General features: G+C 42.2%; 1 long non-coding RNA gene across 1 annotated transcript in view; it reads left to right on the top strand.

Annotated features, from left to right (window-relative positions):
- The window catches only part of LOC107122378, a 57,019-nt gene extending 43,511 nt beyond the window's left edge, over positions 1–13,508 (top strand). The window contains exons 2-3 of the long non-coding RNA XR_001482913.1: positions 2,990–3,070; positions 13,417–13,508. This is a non-coding gene — a long non-coding RNA (uncharacterized LOC107122378). The remainder of the gene's footprint in view (positions 1–2,989; positions 3,071–13,416) is intronic.
- The last annotated feature ends 2,943 nt before the right edge of the window (positions 13,509–16,451 follow it).

The raw sequence follows: 16,451 nt of genomic DNA, 5'->3' as shown, positions 1-16,451 counted from the left end.
TCCTTTGGAACATGAACTTAGGTTGGTGTCTGATTTTGATAGAATTTTGGGATACCTCCAGTATTTATTAACTGAAATAAATTTAAAAACCTGCCTTTATTTTATTCTACCATTCAAGGCTATAATAATGACTGTTTTTTGCCATTATGAATATTGAGCATTTAAATAATATTGGTTGAACAAACAGTGAACGAGCACAAAGCTATTGTGCAGATATTTTTTCCAGGACAGATGCTTGATGCAATTTGATATTCCAACTGAGGCTTGCATATTAAATATTTATAATGCCAAATGGCACCAAACTTGTTAATTTTTCTTTTTCTTTCATGAGTGCTTACTTTCTTTTTGCTTGTGTATGGTTTAGCATTCACTAAAATTACCATATATTTAAGTGTTTTGAGAAACTAAGAAAATTCAACAACGGAGCTACACGCGTCTATCTTAATTCCTTTGTAGCTTTTTTCATCATACCACATAAAATGAAAACTAACAGAGCAGGCCTGAGTCACACCCATGCTGTGTTGGCCAGCCAGGACTCAGGGTGGTGCTGCTAGTCGCCTCCCTAAAAGGCAAGTTATGCTGCAGCAGAGCAGGGGGGGAAGTGTACCTGGCAGCTTGCGAGGGCGTGTCCATGGCAATTCTGCCACAGCGTGTCCTCGCAGCATAGTGTTAAGGTGGGGGTGGTACGAGAGGAGGGGCACCCTGGATCAATAGGAGCGGCCAGTCCTGGGGGCAGATGCCATTGCATGTCACAGCTAGGGAGTGGGGAAGGGCAGCTCGGGAGAGTCCCATTTTCTGTTCCCACCCCGCCCCCATGACAGAGACCCATGGTGATGACAACCATGAAGTTGCTGTCATTTGTTGTTCCTGCAGGCCACTGTATTCCATGGCCAGCCCCCCCAACCCCACCCTCCCAAATACCTGGAGTCTGCCCACTGCAGTGGCTCCCCCCACCACAGGCTCAGGGAACCCCTGTAATCCCCTGCCCCCTCAGTGCTACTTGCACAGATGCCTTCCCCTGGGAGTACCAGAGGACCCCCTTCCTGGAGCAGACATGCAGTTACAGGGCTCATCAATTTGCTCATTTTCTTAGTGATCCTCCCACCCAGGTGGCTTGCATGATCCCCCTCTTCTCCATTTCATGCACATAACAACCCCGTGAGGTTGGTCAGGCTGAAGGTGTGCATCTGGGCCAAGGCCCACCCACCTAGCTTCCATCGTACAAATGGGGAACAGAATCTGGGTCTCCCAGGTCCAGCCTCACACTCTCACCACCGCAATAAGCTGGCTTATTCACCCAGACCACCCTCTTTCCCCCCCACCACCACAGAAGCCTGCGAGGTGAGCAAGGGAACCTATCTGTGCACCTGGGTCCCTGCTATGTATGGCAGATTACCTGTCCTGTGTTGAAGTCCTTCCAGATTACTTGCAATCCATCCGCCGCCGCAGCTGCTGCTCAAGCCTCTGATTCTGCAAGGGAATGAGTTGAAGGAACACTTGCCAGGCTGGTTCACCATGTACAGTGGAGCAGCTGCCAGACCGCCCCCCAACCACAAACACTCCCTGTGCTCTGCTGAGGGTGGTAACTGGGGAAATGAGCGTCCCCCCCCCCAATCTCCCAGAAAACTTCTTGGGGAACTTTTTCTCATGGCATATCAGGGGCATGGCGCTGCACAGCTGCGACTTGTGCTGCCCCACACCTGGACTCAATGCAGGAGACTCTGTCACAGTACCCAGGCTCAAGTGAGGGGAGTGGGGGAGCAGGTTTGGGATCCTTTCCCTTGCTTACCTGTCAGTGTGCAGTTGCTCCTGTGGGCTGAGCCTCCAAAGGTGGGGTACCTGTGAGAGTTCTGAAATGGAAGAGGTCAGTCACAATGTACGGACTTTGCTTGCCTTCTTGGGTGTCAGTGCCAAGTGCTCGCCCTGTAGTGCAAAGTGCCCTCTCTGTGCTTCTGCCACCACCAAAGTGCCTCACTCTAAGTCTGCATGGCAGGGAGCTCTGAGACAGAACCCTGTGCTGTGAGCCCTAACTACTGAATTCTAAGATGTCCTGGCGGAAGTATTTGTAGGAGGGGGGAGGCCTGATTGGGTGCTGGGGAGAAGATCTGTTGATCAATCTATCTGTCTATCTCATGGACTCAAAACAAGAAAAGGTTGTTTGTAGTGAAGTGGTCTTCTGGAAATAACTTCTAGAGGCTTGAAAAATAAAATTTCTCCTTGTAAAATTGAACAGTGACCTCAAATTATATTTCAGAGTTTGAAATGTGGGGCTTGAATGCATGATATTTAAGACCTAATATGATTTATGTACAGTGGATCAAATTTTACATAGAAGTGTTGTATTTCTGATTTATAATTAAAATTATATATGTACTTAATTCAATTTTGCAAATATTTGTGTATCCTAAACATGAAACATTAATCAGTGTGAGAAAGTGAATACAAATGATCCAAGCTTTTCACTAGATAAACATTAATATCCTCTATGCAGATAGATACCAGGAATAAAACCAGACCTTAAACTTGCATGTTATCACATACTTTCTAAAGGTCATGCAGATGAAGATCCATGCTATCTTATCTTTCCCTGTGAGAATTAATTCTTCTCCCAAGCAGTTTGAACATACTTATTCTAGGTGTAATGGGCAGGAACAGTGGAGAGCTGGGAGAAAATGCCTAGGTTATCATGGTGAGGATCCAAAGTGGAATGGGGATTCCTTTGGGGCTGGGCAGAATCCAATGCTGACTTCCACTGGGCAATAGTGCTGGGACTTTTATGGAACATTGTGAAGTGTGCAAGCAATGGAAAGTGTGGCACGACACATGCTAGGCCAAGCTTGAGCTAGATTGGATTTTCCCAACAGACAACTAGTAACCAGCACTGAAAAGTGGGAAAGAATTTAATAAACAGAATTTATTGTTTGAGATCAACCTTGAATATAGTTGCTTTCAAGTTTATAGTATATAAAATCTTCTCTCTTCATTCTAGGGGACTCATGGCAAATAACAGTTTGCGTATCCACAACTCTTTGCCTTTATACTGGTCAGCAAGTCAAATTTATAATGGCAAGTAAGTGATGTTTTCAGCATCTATCATATCAATGTATTACATGTCTATCACATTTGGGATTGCCAGCTCCGGGCTGGGAAATTACTGGATATTTTGTGGTGGAATCTATGGAAGCCAGAGTTTGGGGAGGGGAGAGGCCTAAGCTGAATAGAATGCCATAGAGTCACAATATGAAATTTAGAATTTAGAGTCCACCCTCCAAAGCACTTATTTTATCCTGGGGAACCATTGCTGCCAATCTCCAGGTGAGGGCTGGAGACCACTCAGAATTAAAACTGCTCTCCAGATGGCAAAGATTAGTTCCCCTGGAGAAAACAACAGCATTATACCCTGCTGAGGTCGCTTCCCTCCTGCTTGGGTCCCCACTGTGGAGAAAGACTGTACTTTTCCTAGGTAGAGGCTGGGGGGGGGAGATAGAAAGTTGAAGTCAGAGGGGCAGGTAAAGTTGATGGTTGGCTGGGGAGGAGATAGGGTTGTCACCTTCAGGTTGGGAAATTCCTGGAGATTTGAGGGGTGGAGCCTGGAGAGGGTGGGGTTGAGGAGGGGTGGGACCTCAGACAGATACACTGTCATAGATTCCACTCTTCAAACCAGCCATTTCCTCCTGAGGAACCATTGTTGCCAATCTCCAGGTGAGGGCTGGAGATCACTCAGAATTACAACTGCTCTTCAGGTGGCAGAGATCGGTTCCCCTGGAGAAAATGGTGGACGCTGTGTCATTATACCCTGCTGAGGTTGCCACAGCAAATTGATGCTGAGTACCCAAGGCTGAGGCACCTGCCCAGAGCCTCTTTCTAGAGCTTATTGTATTTATTTCCACAATAAGCGTTATTCCTAGTATATATGTATTTCTTCACCATCAATTTTTCTACTACCATTCTGAGGGCTGTATGCACTAAAATGACTTTCATTCCATTAAGGCTGCTTCCACAGAGCGATTTTGCCCTGGTTTGGTATACAAACGAGCAGGTTTTTTGAGAGCATCCACAGGACCACTTTATGGTAGTCTTTCCTGAATTGGTTTGGTGTGATCTTTTGGAAAGATCACAGTGAATATGTGTCTGTATGGTGTTAAGATGGCAAGGTGCATTTTTTTTCAGGTTCTGTCCACACCAGTACTATTTATTTGCCTCAGCCCCCTGTGGCTACCACCCCCCACCAGAGTTTTTCCAGCCAATTTTTTAAAGTGACAATTGATGAATCACTATAGCATTATCACATAATTATCTATGTACTAAGCAATGCTCCCTCTAAGCTGTGGAGTCTTGTGAGCAAAAATTTTACTTTGTGAGCTACTGGCATTAAAGTTGTGAGTGAGTGATTTGGCTACTGCGTGAATTAGTTTGTTCTGGAGACATCCTTCCAGAGCTAAGATAAAATTGTGTGAGCCGGAGGCTAAAAAATTGTGAGCTAGCTCACACTAACTCAGCTTAGAGGGAACACTGATACTAAGTCCTCTGAGTCCCCAAACTTCATTTTAAAATCTGAGCTTCTCTTTTCATTGCAGAGATGTAAGGGAAAATGTGTATCTTCACAATAGAAGACTTTTTAATGAAAGCTGCCAATGCAGAGAACCTATTAAACAGATCTTTATCTCCCCAAAAGCATACCTTGTTCTCCTCTGCTGCATTTTATCCTCATAACAATCTTGTGGGGTATATTCGCCTGAGGGTGTGTAACTGGTCCAAGATCACCCAGCAAAATCCCATGGTTGAGAGAGGACCTGAGCTTGGCTCTCACAGCTCCTAGTCCAACACTCTAACCACACTTGCTCTTTTATTTTATCAGTTTGTGTTTTTACGTTTTGATTTTCTTGGCAGGATTGGCTTTGAAAAGGCAGGATAAAAATATTTAAATAAATACAATGTGCATATGTTAAGCATCAGACGGGGGGAAGCATGCCTTCAAGGTAGGGCTGCCAATTCCAGGTTTGAAAATTGCTGGAGATTTGGGGGTAGAGCCTGGGGAGGTAGGATTTGGGGAGGGGAAGGACCTCAGCAGGGCATCATGCCATAGAGTCCACCCTCCAGAGCAAGTATTTTCTCCAGGGGAACTGACCGCTCAAGCCAGGAATCCATTGTGATTCCTGGAGATCTCCAGGCACCAGCTGAAGGTTGGCAACACTACTTCAGACAAAGGTGATGATGTGATAGAAAGATTCAGTCAAGATATCAGGACTGGAAGAGGAAACAACTTTTAGTGTGGGAAGCACATTGAAAGTGGGGGAAAAAATGGCTAGCCACTGAGGAGGGTGGGCAAAAGCAGGTGGGTCAGTTATACTAATTAAGTGTACTTAATTCCACTGTCTTCTGTTTCTGGCAATTTCTGGAACCAATGCATAAATGCACGTCTTAAAATTGTTGGAAGAATTATGCTGTATAAACATGCAGAACAATTTCAACTTAACAATTGATTTAATCAGTATTTCAGTGTGACAGCTTAGAATTATCCTATTAACTTTGTTATTGCAGCCTTTATAGCCTTAGCAGCATATAGCTATTTGGATGCAATTGCCATATAACATCATTTGAAGCTGTGTGAAAAGAGACAGATTTTGCTTTGCTTTGTTTAAAAATGTCCTTTATGACTGTTAAATAACATCTTATGGAGCTGATAGAGATTTTTTGATAGAGGCAAACTGTAAATAATGTAAATAAATATTTGTACAGACCACATATATTTTTAGGCTGCAATCTTAAAACTGAATAAAATGAGACTTACTTCCAAGGAGATCTACTTAGGATTGTTCCTAAGTTTATTGCATGGCTCAAATAGAAAATCTCTATACAGATAATCTGTGCTCTTATTTCTAACTAAGGTTGTTTTACAAATTTCAAAATCAGATTAGTTTATCCTCTCAATAAATCTTCTTGACAAGATTCCTGCTAATATCTCTAGTTTTTACAGTGTATGAAAGCATAAGTGTTGTATAAATCTGCAAACATGCATTTTTTACTATTTTAGCCAAGTTAGTCTTCAGCCTTGAAGGATAACTTATGAATAAATGGTTTTACTCTCATAATAAATCCAAGAATAAATGGAACAGAGTTTGCAACAATTATTCTTTGGGATGATTAAAGATGTCATACATCATGGCTTTGGAGACCACAGATGAGAAGGTTCAGTAAAGTCAGCAGAAAAGGTCCCTTGGGGACACAAGATCTCCACCCCCCAGCAGCACATGGCAAACCTAGCTGACCTATTTAATAGCTGGCCACACCCTGGAAACCTGCTATCTGAAGAAGGGTGATTTGACTCTCAAAAGCTTAGAAACTCCCACCCCCCAATCTTGGTGGTCTCTAAACTGCTGCTTGACTGGAGACTAGCGGTTCTACAGCAGACCAGCACAGCTACCCTCTGAAACCAGCTTCCTGGAACCAATGCATATCTCGGATGTGGAATTCATTCAGTGAAATCTGCTTTCTCCTCTTTCTTTCTTTCTTTCTTTCTTTCTTTCTTTCTTTCTTTCTTTCTTTCTTTCTTTCTTTCTTTCTTTCTTTCTTTCTTTTTTTTCAAAGCTCGGGATAAGAAGTTTTGAAACTTAACTCTTTTTCTGCTTAAAGACAACTTAGGTAAAATAGGAATGAAAAGTATAATCATAAGGATTAATTTCTATGGGGTATGCCAGTATTGGGTGTATCTATTTAACATTTTATTTAATCATGTGAAGTTATCAGATTATTTTAAAGAAAATAAATTAATGTATTGACTGTTTATTGTCTGGGAAATACTGGGTTTCATTTTAAACCTGAAACAGACCAATAAGACCTGAATAGGGATGCTGAGCAGACCTATTTAGGCTTGTGTGGTAAATAATTACAAAGGAAAATATAATTTGGAAAGATTTAATGTTTAGAGGAGAGGCCAGCTGCTTCCTGGTGGTGTCTGGGAATAAGTAGCTGGGTCGCTGATATTAAGATTTTGTGGGAGGGGCTGTAGACCCATGTTGTATAATGTATTGAGCTTCTGTTGAGTTCCTTCACAAACAGCTGGGATAAATTCTTTGGGGAACCTGGAGGATCTTTCTGCTGCATAGTGGAAGGTGTGAACGAGTTGCAGCTGACCTATGGTGACCCTATAGGGTTTTCAAGGCAAGAGAAATTCAGAGGTGGGTTGCCATTGCCTACCTCTGCATAGCAACCCTGGACATCCTTGGTGGTCTCCCATCCAAATAATGATGTAATAACCCTGCACCCTCCTCCGGCCAAGGCCCCTTTGGTAGTGGGGTTTCCCTTTTATTTTGGACTTAGTGGTTTTAATAATATTAATATTATTAGTTAATAATAGGATAATTAACTAATCTGTAATAAACAGATTAGTTATGAAATTTTAAATGTAAAATGTTGAGTATAAATGTATCCCAACAGAAGTAAGTTTTATTGTATTTTATAGACGGCGTCAATGTAATGAAAGGGGTGTTGGGGAGAAATATTTCCTATTTCATATACTTTGTTATATATCATTATTACTAATGCAATCCAGCCATTAATAAAGGCAGCCTAACATCCAATTCACCCAGGATGCGCCATCAGGAGGACACTTAAACCCATCATTCACTCCCAGTTCTTTGTCAATATGCTAAAACCATCCAATGACCAACCCACCTTGGAATGTCAGGTATTTCTCTACTAATCTTCCCACCGTTACCTTTGAACTGCCCAGTCAAATTTAAGCTTCGTATCTTCAACCAATCATGTTCCTGAAAAAGTAGATGCCCATGTCTAGCTATGGGACCCATCTCCATAAAAAGACTGTTCCAACTCAGTGGAAGGTGTGCCAGGTTCTCCCAGTACCTGAACACCCCTGTAATTGCTCCTTGGTCCTCAGCTGATTTTGCCTTTAGACCTCTCCAGATTTCAAGCCCAGGATTTCAGGTTGTATGTCCCTTCCCTAAAACTTCCCAGGTTCCTCTCTCCTATCCAGTTTGGTGTAGTGGCTAAGACTGGTGCACTCTAATCTGGAGAACCGGGCTTGATTCTCCACTCCTTCACATGTAGCCAGTTGGGTGACCTTGAGTCAGTCATAGTTCTTTCAGAGCTGTTCTCTCAAGAGCATTTCTCTCAGAGCTCTCTCAGCCCCATCTACCTCACAGAGTGTCTGTTGTGGGGAGAGGAAGGGAAGAAGATTGTAAGCCTCTCCTCCTCCTCCTTCTCCTCCTCCCCTTCTTGTTGGGGTGTATGTGCACATATGTGTTTTCTTAGGGAATTAGTTCTCAGTTGCCTAGTCTAGGTTCTTTACATTTTTATTTTATATACAATAAATCTATTTGTGTTTACAATCACTCTCTTTTTCTTCGTAATTTTATTTTGGGATATCTCCACCAATATCTACCCTGGTATAAGCAGGTCCTGCATTATTCCTTTTTGGAACCCTTATAAAGCTAATTTCCCTTTCTCTGGGTCCAGTTTGGATACCCAGGGCCAACCCTGCTTAGCTTCTAAGATCCAATATGATCAAGCCAGCCTGCACCATTCAGGTCAGGAAAATCTTTCTAAATTACAACAGACTGCTTCCTGGAATATTGAGAATGCTTGTCTAGAGCCCTATGGTTTTGTTTACTGTGAAAGGATTGACAGTATATGGATGAGTGTTCAATGAGCTCCCACCTGCAGACTGAAGGTGTACATCCATTTTGAAAAGATTTCTGCATCTCCCCCCCCCCTTATATTCAGCTGAACATCACTCACAACTACTGTTACCTGGTGCCTAAGTTTAAGGTATTTTTAAAATAATCATCAACATGTTTTCCCCCTCATTGTTATATTCTCTGTATTTTATTTTAGTTATTTGATTTTTCAGGAGTCAAGCTGGTGTGAACTGTTGGTAAATCAGGCCTATAATCTCCTAACATACTCCCTGGGCCTTGAATCTAAAACCATCTGGACACTATGACAGTGTTCTATTTATTACATACAAATGCTTGGATACTACTGGTGCATAAACAGTAATTAAGCACACAAGTTAGCCATGCATGCCAGATTTGCTAGAATTATCCTTTGAGTATCTGTGATTTTCCATGCCAGTGAGCTTATTGAGGCATTGGCTGGTGATTAAACATTAATGATTTATGGTGCAAGCAAGGTTCATTTACTGCTTACTGAAATGTGTTTGACAGCTTCTCTGTGATTTCCCAAGAATTAATACCTTCATAGATGATTTTTTTCCCCTGGAACCATTTTCCAAATTGCTTTCAGTAAAGGCATGACATGGCAACTTGTATATGAACTACATATATGCATAGTTCCAGGGATACTGTTCCTATGATCAGAGCTCTGACGTGAAAAAAAGCAGAGAATCCTCAAGTTTGAAGCGCTTGCAATAGATTTATAGCGTCCAGTCAGGATAGGTTGGTTGCACTCCAATAGGGTGAGTAATGCAAGTGATAATGTGTGTATATCTTCATCAGCTTTCCACACTGAAGCACAAATAAGCTTTTTAAAGCACTGATGTTTGGCTTTGAAAAGGAGTTATGGATTTATTTTTTATTTTGTGTGTGTGTGTGTGTGTGTGTATAAATGCAATCAATAGGATAAGACATTGAATAAGCAATGCAATAGGACTACAAAGCATAAAGTATTAGACATATATTGAACAGTTTAGAACATGTCATTATATAAGTATAAAAGCAAAGCAGTGAGAACAGGATAATACATACAGCAAACAGATAATACATACTGTACACAGTGGTATAGATCTTAGTCCTATTCTTTTTGTGAAAGCCCTATTACCTTTGTGGTGACTTTTCCACATAAAAATGTTTGTATGAGGCAGGTAATTTTTTAAGAAAGGTTAACATGGATATGGCATACTCAATGAATATGATATATCCAGACATAATGGCAAACCATGGCTTATCTTTTAAGAAAAAAAGCTTTAGAAGTCTTTGGACTTGTGTGATTCATGATTTAATACTGGTTTGTAAATTATTTGATAACCAACTCCCACCCCACCCTTCATACAATTCACAGTTTAGACACAATGACAACCCGTTCTGCTGTAAATTGTTGGCTATTGAACTACGCACAAAGGAGCAGGAAAGTAAGCATCTTTTCCCAAGGATATGCTGATTTGTTAATATAGCTAATACATTGAGTTCAATGTTCCCTCTAAGCTGTGGAGTCTTGTGAGCAAAAATTCTACTTTATGAGCTACTGGCATTAAAGTTGTGAGCGAGCGATTTGGCAACTGCATAAATTAGTTTGCTCTGGAGTCATCCTTCCTGAGCTACGGCAAAAATGTGTGAGCCGGAGGCTACAAAACTGTGAGCTAGCTCACACTAACTCAGCTTAGCGGGAACACTGATTGAGTTAATACCAATATTATCTCTAAATTTAAAAAAACTTTTACCATCCTTATCCAACTGATATCAAGGAAAATATTCCATTAAGGCATGACAAAGCTCTCAGTAGCTTTCTGAACATTACAGTTTTACATTATTACCTAACTCTAAATTAATATTTGTTCAATGTTACCCAGAGCAGCTTTAGTGTAGTTCATAACAGTTTTGGCCTTGCATTACAGACACTTTAGGTGGATTGGAATATCACTTTCTCTAAGACTAGATTCATAGGAAAGATTGTGATCGTGTTGCATTGTCCTTCCTTTAATCTGCCAAGGGCTTGGTTTGCTCATAGAGTACCGTAGTTGTCATAAGTGGCATACTCCACATAATTTTTCATGATAAAGACACTCCGTGAGTTGGGGAATGGCTGTGGCTTAGTGGTAGAATATATGCTTGGTATGCAGAAGGTCCCAAATTCAATCCCGGGCATTTCTAGTTAAGAGGACCAGGGAGTAGGTGATGGAAAATACCTCTACCTGAAACACTGGGGAGCTGCTGCCAGTCAGAGTAGACAATACTGACTTTAATGGATTCAGGTTCTGATTCAATATAAGGCAGCTTTATAAGTTTCACCACCCCTGTTGTAAGACTGCCAGTTTCCATGTCCTTCATTTTTCTAATGCTTTCTAGCCCTACTAAATAATGGTTATATGAATTACTGTTTCGTCATGTAAACATTGAATTGATTAGTCACCTTTCTGTGTAAAGGAAACAGTTATGAAAAGAAGCTTTGGATCCAGCTTGTAAAAACAACAACTCAGACATTTAATTTCCCAGACCTGCTTTCAGATATTTATTGTTACCATGGCTCATTTAACAAGTGTGAAGCTAAATTAGCCCATCAAATAGTTCTGATTTATAGTAAGACGACAGATTTATAGATTCATTAATGACTCTATAAAGTTTAGATAGTTTCTGCACATGGTTCTTAGGTCTTCTTGAATCTTACAGGACTTAGGTCCTATATTTCATTCCTGTCATGTCACTTCTATAATCTAGGATAGCACCATTGTAAAATACCTTGGTTGCTTTGTGTTGGATATATCTACATGGCTAAACAATAGGAAGGTCAGTACATCATCTGAAGAAATACCTTCAGTCAACAACATATCATCATCATCATCATCATCATCATCATCATCACGTGCTGTTTCTTCATAGTTCAGGTGAACAACTGTGACCTCCAAATGGACTATTCAATGTCATCTTGGGGTGTTATCAACAGGGACTATTCAATGTCTATTCAATGGAGCTTATTCCCAGGAAAGTGTTTTTGGAGTTATACTGCAAATCTTGCAACCTTAAGTATTCATATTGCCTAGAATTCATCTGGAAAGGTAAAATACAAGTGGTTTTACTGTATGTGATTTTACTTTTTGAAACAGTCTCCATCTAAGTTATTCAACAAATAGTGCCACCAGATTGGGGCACAATTGTAACAGACATTCCCTGTGCAAGCTGGCAGTTAACTGCATGGTGTTTTTTCCAGCACAATTTTTGCTTTTGCTGTCTGAAACTGCCCTTCTGAAATAAGGAGACTTAACTTTGTACATCTAATGCCAATCATTTAAGAAAGTGACTGGAGACAGCATGGAGACACCAGGAATTGCTCAATATTTGTTCAATTTTTGTTAAAATGTTTAATGAGAACCATCACAGGATCTCTCTGGCTGCAAGACTGGAAATTCTCTTTCATCAGAAGATCTTCGCCTTCATTCCAGGTCATTGCTGGAGTCCAGAGCAAATGGAGACTGAAGTAACTATCCCATCCTGTCTCTTAAGAACCCTGAGAAGTATGCACATAATATGATTCACTTTTCCCAATTTGTTTGTTTAAAACATTTGTTTCCTGGCTTTACACCCAATTAGGGCCATCAAGGTGGCAAGCAGTTAAAAAAACATGATAATCAGTACCCACTCTCATCAACTTTTAAAACTCATCAATGATAGAATGACACAGACAAATCTCCCTAGGGAGAGAATTGTACATATTTCCTGCCCCAACTGAGAAGATGAGTTGCCACCTGTGCTAGGGTTTCCAGTTCTGGCCTGAGAGATTCCTAGAGACTGGAGGCCCTGTGAAGGGGGGAATTTGGGGAGGGATTTCACGTAGAATCTATAGTTCACCATTGTTGCCATGCAAGGCGCTTGTAGAGCTGTTATGGACTTAAAACGTGGACTATGCGAGTGTGGGTAAAAGGGACTGAATTGTGTGGTGACCCAAAGATGATGCCAGTTACAGACGCACAGACACAAAAGAAGGAAGCCTTCCTGTGAGATAATGTGCCAATGGTTTCAGAGGTTACCTACCTGTTTACCTGCTGTAAGATGGACCAGCTCCCTAACCACATGAAGCACTGAAAGCCAGGCAGATGCCATGCCAAGGCAGAAGACCCAAGGACAAAGGATTCAAACTCCATGTGGAATTTCTTCCTGCACACTTAGGCAACATTCCCCTTCCCCCACTCAGCCTCACCTAGCCAAAGCAGCAGCCATTAATATCAATGACAATGACTCTGGCCGCATGAGTCATCATAATCCCTTCAGGTGCCACTACCCTGACCAGAGTTACTAGAGTTCAACATTAACCACCCCCTTCCCCTTGAACCCAGGTCCAATCAACATGTTTTTGAGGACAGACTAACAGGAGGTGTGCCACCTCATAAAAGCGGGCAACCCGCCACCCCATGCCCCCTCATAAAAGTGGGGAACCCGCCATGCTCGGGCTCTCTCTCTCTTCTCTCCCTTCCTCCTATACCCACCCTAACTCCACGATTCTCAGTTTGCGCAGCCAGAGTCTCCACATGCCTCTGCCGGTTCAGGGCATGACCCCATTACCCTATAGTCTCCTTTATTTTTCCCAAGGATCGTTTCATCCCGCCACGGACAAGTAAAGTATTGCCCCTCAACGATCATCCTGCTAATGCGAATATGCTGTCCTCTCTCTAATTTTCCTAGATCTGTGTAATTGCGAGTGTGTTTGAATTATTGTATGCTTATGCAGAGCCAGGACGACACGCAAGCGTGGACGGCGCAGGCGGGGCGGAGCCGCGAGGACTGAGCCAAGGCCACTCCGGAGCATGCCGCGTGACAGAAGGGCCCGACCGCATCCCACAGAGTCATGGGATACATTCCAGGGACGCACATGGTCCGTATGTGCAACGGCAGGCCCAGGCCAGCCTATTTCTAGGCAAGCATGAGATGCAGAACAAAGCAACACAACCAAACAGCAATCCCTGAATACATATTGCATAGGTATTCATGCTAGAGACACACATAAGCAGCATCACCACTATACAGAAATACAAACATAAGCTCATATCGTTACAATTTGGCTAACACCATAGAGTTTACCCTCTGAAGATTCCATTTCTTCTAGAGGAGCTGATCTCTGTCGTCTGGAGATGAGTTCTATTTCTGGGATAACTCCAGACCCCACCTGGAGGTTGGCAACCCTGCTCAGATAACAGGGGCATGTGAAGTGGAGCCTCTGAAGATGACTGGAATGTTTGGGTAGATTCATACTTGAGTAGGAAATCCTTTAGGTATGCTGGCCCCAAGGCATATAGGGCTTTAAAGGTCAATACCAGCCCCTTGAATTGGGCCTGGAAGCAAATTGGGAGCGAAGACTGGAGTGATATGGTCCATATAACCTCCTCCAGTCAGCATGCTAGCTGCTATATTCTGTGCCAGCTGTATTTCTGGACGTTCTTCAAAGGGAGCCAGTAATCTATATGTTAACAGGGCATGAACCACTTGTTTACCCAAGAAAGGCAGCAACTGGCACACCACCAGGAGGCCAAGTTCCACCAGTTCCCCCAAGGTGCAAACGTTCTCCTTTAGTTGGAGTGCAGCCCCATCCAAAACAGGAGCCATCATATTTCCGGGTCAGTCCTTCTGGCCACTGACAGCACCTCTATCTTCTTGTGGTTACATTTATTAGCCCTCATCCCAAACGAGTCCAGGCATTAGTCCAAGGTTTCCACAGCCTCCCGGGGATCTGCTGGAAGCACCAGATTGAGCTGAGTATCCTCTACATATTGTAGACGACCCGGCCCAATTTTATGAATGGCCTCATCCAGCAGTTTCATGTAGACGCTAAAATGTGTGGGGAACAAGACAAAAACTTGTCATTTTTATCCTCACAACAGCTCTGCACGGCAGGTTAGGCTGAGAAAGGTTGACTGGTCCAAAGTCACCCAGTGAGCTTCAAGGTTAAAGTGAGGACTTGAACTCAGATTTTCCTAGTTTAACACTCAAGCCACACTACTGGGTCTCTCTGTCATTGATGAGGAGAATGATAACTTCTCTAGGAAATCAATCTTGGGTCATACAGAGGAATATTTTTCAGGACGTTAAACCATATAGTCTTCTTTTCCATTTATGAATTGTGGTGTGCCGTAGCAATTCTTAGATTCCTCATCACTCTCTCATTAGATAACCATCACACCAGGTAGCTTCAATCTGCCATTAATGTACTTCCAAGTGCACAAAACCTGTTGCCAAAAAATATAAAATTTCATTCGAGGGTGAGATGTGACTAATTAACGGTCACAGAGAACTGATTAAGGCACGAGGATGTACTATACAGAGAGACCCTGAAACATAAAAATGGAAGATCAAATAGCTAATGTATATTGGGCCTCCATCCCAAAGCCTTAATTTGGGGTGCTGGCAGTGGCAGAAGGGACTTAGCCTTGTATGGCACTACTGCTCGTGCACAGTTTTATTCTAGCTTTCCTTCCTGATGCTTAACAATGTACTGATTTGCCTTTTCTCATGATTGCAATGTTTAGGATGCTTCTCCTGTTTTTAAATTACTGGGGTGGAGCCAACCATCTTCTAAGCAGCCTTCCTCCGCTGGCTGCTGGAATGGAGAACACGCCACACTACAGGGTCTCCTGTTAGTCCCCTTGCTCTTGACAACATGGTCTTCAAGTGGCCCAGGCCTTGGCCCTTTTCTAATGCTGCCCTGCTGCCGCCTCAGTAGCCCAGGTCTTGGCTCTTCTCTAATGCTGCTAAGGCAGGCACTTGCCTTTGGGTCTTCCAGAGAAGCTGTGAGACAGACCTATTTAGAGGAGCTTATGGGGCAGCCTGAATGTGTAATTTTCTGATTCATTACCTGTTTTTAGTTATTCATTTAATTGTATTGCACTTTTGTTGTCCCCATCCTTTGATCTGGACTTTATTGGGAGAAAGGCTGATATGGAAACATTGTAAATAAATCAGTCATCGATTAGTATAAATATAACTAGTAACAAGTGGCAGGTGTGAGAGCACGAGTGTGGTATAATGGCTAAGAGTGTCAGATCAGTATTTGGGAGACCCGGGTTTGAATCCCCCCTCATGCCATAGAAGCTCACTGGTTGACCTTCAGCCAGTCACACTGTTTCAGCCTAACCCACCTCACAGGGTTGTTGTGAAGATAAAATGGAGGAGAGGAGAATGATGTAAGCCACCTTGGGTTCCCATTGGGGAGAGGGGCGGGGTACAAATGAAGCAAATAATTAATAATTAATAGTAACTCATATTATTCTTGTACAAATGAAGCAAATAATTAATAGTAACTCATATTATTCTTTATCTTGAATCAGTTTATGTAGGGCTTCCCTACCTGGTGAAAGAGCACTTGTGTACCAAAGGGGATACGCTGATATCAAAGGAAATACAGCAGGACAAGCAATTAATACGGCAAAAAAGATGGTTTGCTTCCAGCCTTTGACAATTGATGTTTCAAGCCCAACACAAAATTATTTGACCTATTGTACCATTTGCATAACTAAAAGCACAAGGATGTACAGAACATGAATAGACGTTGTAGTTAAAGGCGGCTGAAATGTGGAAATCCACTAAGCAAAGACTATCAATTATCTTCACTTGGCAAATGAACAGCAATAACAGTAAAATGCATATCAGGACCAACTGTGATGTGAAATGTAAGGCTTTAAAACTTCATTAAATTTAGAATGGTAATGATATACCATATGCAGCAATGTGCATTTGCCTCAGCATCTTCAACCTGTAGCTTGTTTTCTTTCT

This window comes from Gekko japonicus, unplaced genomic scaffold (genome assembly GCF_001447785.1).
Source record: "Gekko japonicus isolate JY-2015 unplaced genomic scaffold, Gekko_japonicus_V1.1 scaffold372, whole genome shotgun sequence".
Taxonomy (NCBI): Eukaryota; Metazoa; Chordata; class Lepidosauria; order Squamata; family Gekkonidae; genus Gekko; species Gekko japonicus.
This window is presented reverse-complemented; position numbering and strand designations above follow the sequence as displayed.